General features: G+C 37.7%; 1 pseudogene; it reads left to right on the top strand.

The window, feature by feature from the left end:
- The first annotated feature begins 1,476 nt into the window (after window positions 1-1,476).
- On the top strand, window positions 1,477-1,595 carry LOC118609638 (annotated as a pseudogene).
- Window positions 1,596-5,738: the final 4,143 nt, after the last annotated feature.

Genomic DNA, 5,738 nt, shown 5'->3' with positions numbered 1-5,738 from the left:
GTTAAGAGAGTAGTTCCTAGGAGAAAAAAAAATTTTGTTCTTTTTATCATATCTTTATGAGACAATGGACATTAACTAAACCTGTATTGGTAATCATTTCACAGTACATGTAAATCAAACACCCATTCTGTGTACTTTAAACTTATGCAGTGATATATGCCAATTATTTCTCAATGAAATAGAAAAAGAGAATAGGAAAAACTGAAGGCTATCAGAGTTTTTTTTTTTTTTTAATAATCATTAGTTTTTGAGACTAGGAAAAATGAGTTTAGTATTTGATACAGACAAAAGTCTTGATTGGCCCTTAGAGCAAAATGTATTTCAAATACATACACACTTATTCCTTGCCATACCAAACAATTGGGGGCTAATGTAACACAGAGAGAAAGACAACTTTCCCAACATAAGATCTTGGACTAAAATTTAGAAAACCTCTTCGCTGCTCCTGCTCAATTTTTTATTACCTGCAGAAAAAAAGAACCTATGGGTGAGGGACTTCACAGCATTTTTCTTAATCTCCAGGACAATACCATTGCTGACTTGCTTCTGTTGGTGCTCAGGCCTACATCCTTCTTATGTGTGATAAAATTCGCTGTGCAGACAGGTGAGAGTAAATGGGACTAGAGAAAGGAAAGGCAAAGGAATGAATGGGGTGCAGAAGTAGGGATACAAATTGCATGAGGGTTTGTGTGCCAGGCTTCCTCTCTCTGACATCCTGTAAACTCACACGATAATCAGTTGTCTGGTTGCCTGTGATCGAAGTAATAAGACAGTAATAATCAGATGCCAATTTACATTGTAATAGAGTAATGTGCAGGGATTGGAAAATGAGCGTTGTAGCTCTGCTGATGACATCTATTAACATTTCAGACTCTACATTAAAAAAAGGTGCAATACCTTTGTTGAATTTACGTCATCGGAAGCCTAAGGGATGTTTTATTTTTGCACTTTCTAGATGAAATAGGTCCCGAGTATTTCTTTTCTCTCCAAGATGTGGAAGAAGAAATCCTTAATCTTTCTTTACAAGATGCTTAGAAGTCCTGTGGTGGGCTGCCTAAGATTGGAGCAGGTGGAATTTTTCTACAACTAGTCAAGTGATACAAGACCTTTTGGCGTAAGAGTAGGACTATTGTAAAAGAAACAGACACCTGGAAATCTATAGATGTCTAGAAATCTACAGCCTCAGCTGGTAAAGTCAGCTCCCTATTCATGCTTAAGAGATGTATGTTTCTGTGACAGATTCCACAGGGAAGGAAGGCCTGTTTGTTAGCATATGTAAGAAGCACAAATAGCATCGTGTGTGAGACTCAGAGCTTGCTGCTAGAGATGAATTCTCCTCTGAAGGACCATTAATATACAGGCCTATGACAGGGCCTAGGACTTGTAAAGGGACAGAGAAAAGAATAGAGGTTTCTTAAAGACTTCTACGCACCCTAATAAGAGGAAGACAATGTCCAATGTTAGAAAGGGTGTGCAGTCTACAGCCATGCCACCGTGAACAAGCCTGATCCCATCTGATCTCATGAGCTAAGCAGGGTTAGGCCTGGTTAGTACTTGGATGGGAGACTGCCTAGAAAGATCAGGTGCTGTAGGCATAAAAAATAAAAAGTAAAAATAAACTTAGCAAAATAAAATAAAATAAGGGATTGTAAGTTGATAAGGTTCTTGCAATTTGTGAGCTCAACCAAAAGTTGCCAAGCCTAAAAAAAAATAAATTAAATAAATAAATAAATAAAATAGAAAGAGTGTGCAAAGAAATCATGTCCAACATTTAAGCATCATAGATAAGTAGCCTATATCAAAGACCAATGTGTGTGTGTGTATAAATTTAAAGAGAGATTCAAGATAAAAAATTCATATAGCATAGTATCATAAAATATGATAAGATTTAATCATATTCATTCTCATTTGTAATAGAGTAAAAAGTGCTTCATCTGATTTCTTATGGACATGCAGGGGGGAAATTTAAGCATAAAACTCCTTAAGTGTATCAGCTGTCATATCACTGTTACGAACACATGAAGAACTAGTGGAAAGTGATACAAAACGCTGCTCTGGAGGTAATATTAACATCTTCCAACAGAAAACTCTGAGATCAAGAAAAACACACGCAATGAATGAATAAATTATCTAGAAGTAGAGAATAAACAGAGGCCAATTCTTGACATACGGTTACTCTGCTGCCCAGCCCAGGTTCTCACTGCCTCTGGTAGATAGGGCCCTATGCAAGCGTGTCCCTGACTCCCTTCTCCCCTGCCACCGAAGGGTCCTACCGCCCACACCCTGCCTCATTCTGAGTCTGTTCCTACGAGAACCCTGAGAGGAAGGCAGAGCAGGGATTATCATCCCATTTTGAAGTTTAGAGGAATCGGAGCCAGGGTCACAGCAGGAATGTTCAAACCAAGGCCAGAACTCAAATGTTCAGACCCACGTTTTAGTCTTCTTGGCAAGTGCCTGTACTTGGGTTATAGTCCCACGAATATTCTGACTATGCCATTCTTCTTATTAAAAACCTTCAGTGCATCTTCATTTTGTCACATCAGCCCTCCTCAGTGGGCTACATAAAACTACACACACACGGCAGCTCAAGCTGCCTTTAACATTATCCCCCCGCCCTCCTCTCGCTGAGCGCCCGGGCCTGCCCAGGCATCGCGTCTCTGGGCCCTTGTCTGCCTTCTTTCCTCTTCCCCATCCCTGCTCTCTCATCCATACATGCTCCACGTCCTCAAATAGGAGCCTTACTGCTCCAATGTCTTCCTTGGCATTTAGCGACCACTTTTAATTTAAAGCTCACCAGAGTCTCCCCTGAATTAGAAGTTCAACTTTTCATGCACATATTTGTGCTCCTCTTCAGACTGAGTTCTTAGAGCACAAATTCTGCTCTTTATTTTCTCTGTATTCTGTCCCCATAGTTCCTATAAATTGTGCCTTGCCAAAAGATGCTCACTAAATTTTTCTCAAAACCCGAATCTGTTGAACCGTTGTCTTATATTATTGTTTAACTTATCATTCATGCATATCTTTTCTACCTAACTTAATTACGAATTATTTCTACTTTGTAGAAACTTAAAAGTATTATGATTCAAATCTGGGTGAGTCAGTGAGAGATGATGCATGCAAGGATGACTTTTTTAAAGCTAATGTATATACCAAAACTTTGCGTATGTGGCTTATATAATCATAATTATTATGTCATTCTTACCATTGCTGGGTATGTAATATAAACAACCAACTTTTTTTTCTTACCTTACTTATGAAAATTTCTACAGATAATAAATATTTTAAGCATAGAGGTAACGAATATTTTACTTGACAATACTATTAGGATTTTGCCAAGATTCTTATAATTTTTGGAAAATAGCATCTGGAATTTAACTAAGAGAACATGAGACTCTTCATGCTACCAAAGTGAAAAACATTGCAACTTTTAGAGTGAACATTCTCTAAAGTTTGCCTGTATTGGTCACTGACATATTTTAGGGCTTATTATGTATTAGGTGCTCTTAAGAGCTTTACATGTGCTATTGAGTTCTCCTATCAGCTTAAGAAGCAGATTCTATTATTTTCCTCATTGATTTACACATAAAGAAGCATAGTGTTCATGTAACTTGCTCAAAGTCACACAATCGCTACATGGCAGAGCGGGGGTTGGAGTTCACCCACCTTGACCCCAGGTGCTGCACACTTATCTACCAGGTGATGTTACAGGAGGGAAGGTGGCTTTCCTTCTGTGTTTGTGGGCAAGGCCATCCATCCACAAAGGCCACTGCTGCTCCAGGTTAGCAACCCCAGTGGTGCCAGGCCGCAAGGAGGCCACGCGGTGTGCCTCGCAGAGCTCTCTCCTACTTCACACTGTCTCCAGTGACACGTGTATGCATATTATTGCTGAGAAGCCAAGCAGTTCCTAGAGAGCTTAGAAATTTAATAGGAAAGTGATTCGATCTTCACATGAAGTCCCAAGTTGAGTAGAGTTGATTCAATTTAATGAGCTATGAAGGTATGAATCAGGATATTAATCATACTTTGTCCCTCCAGCTATGACTCTAACCCCTTCGTGGGAGCTGGAACCTGAGAGCACAGGCAAGAAGTGATTCGTGTTCCCAAGAGCCACTCTGCGGGGCTGCTTCCATCACTCTTCCCATTTCTACTGGAGCCTTGACTCTGCCTCATGTTTGCAGTATTTCCTGCTCTGGTCAACCCTAAGCCACATGAAAGCTTGAGTCAGAATAGTGCCCAGAGAATATAACCATAAGGTGAAAACCGTATGCCTTCCATTTTAAATCCAGTTAGCTAATGTTGAATAATTGCAACTTATGCTATTTTTTTTGGTTGTTAATTTTTGAGCTTCATCTTCGTTATACATATGGCTATATAATACAAAAATATATATGATGTGAAAAAATCATATGGTGAGTGTTTAATAAAGATGACTTCTGTAACGGTACCACACACACATATATACATGCAACATGATTGATACAAGGCTGAGTAATAGATATCAGATCCTTAGGCTGTCTTTACTGATTATTCAAGTCCAGTACACCAAAGTTAGAATCTCTGCTCTGCCGTTTATTAGCTCACTATTAACTTGTGAAGAATTCCTAGCTCTAAAATGAAGATAATGCACCCACCCATAAGATCATTCCATCTATAATTTAGAATATTTTATTTCCTAGACATTGAGTTTTCTGGCTCTTAACAAATTTGAGTTGAGGAAATCCAGGATGCCTGACCTCGAAATCAAAATTCTAACCTCTTAGGCCCAAAAGCACAGATGTCAACAGAAGCGATAACCAATCAGCAATACTCCCATGCCTCCTATGACAAATTTTTGAGGTTGATCTGAAATCTACATGACAGATTTTTGGTGCCAAAGGCCAACAAAATCCATCTACGTGAAGTATGAGCCTTTTGAAAATCAAGTAAATCTAATTAAAGAGGAAAAACCAGAAGGCAGAAGACAACGGGTTTTGGTTTGTTGTGTTTATCATGCCAACTTAACTAGAATGCAAGAATCAGAAAACCGTATCTATCATCTGTCTGTCTGTCTGTCTATCATTCTATCTATCTATCTTAGTAAAATACGTACAGATAAATTCCAAAGCTTGCTCTTCATTTATTGGCCTCCATGCCCAATTATATCTCCCCTTTCAAGTCAGTGGGTTCATTTTTAAGTTTTTAATTTATTTTAGCCCATGGAAACACAATACAAAATGGCATAAACATAATTCTAATTTATTTTCATTTCATACCTTTATACCTGTAATTATACTTGTGCTAAATTAGATGAAAATGTCAATCCACCAATTTGCTTCTTCCTTTATAACCTTTTGTGCAGAAAGTCTATCATTCTGACAAATAAAAGATCTCTCCAACCTTGACATGCAAGAAGAAATGCAAATTGTATCTTTCCAAATTAGAAAACAACTATCAATCATGTCATTTAAAATTTAGGTGAGCTATCTAATAAAGTTTGAATTCTTTAACTATTTGGAGTTTATAGAATTAAAATATGATTTAAGTTAATATTAAAAGAGCAAAATTAGTGTGAATCTATGTTATAAATATTAATTCAAGTAACCCAAATATTAATTCAGGAACCAAATACACTGCAGATTCCATTTTAGAAAAAAACATTTGACTCTTTTGCTTAATTTCTAAAGTGCACAAATAAGTTCTAAAATACAGAATTTTAGTTTAACTAGATATCTTATCCTAGTTTCCTCCCTTCCCAGAAA

Source organism: Rousettus aegyptiacus, unplaced genomic scaffold, assembly GCF_014176215.1.
Source record: "Rousettus aegyptiacus isolate mRouAeg1 unplaced genomic scaffold, mRouAeg1.p scaffold_m13_p_11, whole genome shotgun sequence".
In the NCBI taxonomy this organism is placed as follows: Eukaryota; Metazoa; Chordata; class Mammalia; order Chiroptera; family Pteropodidae; genus Rousettus; species Rousettus aegyptiacus.
This window is presented reverse-complemented; position numbering and strand designations above follow the sequence as displayed.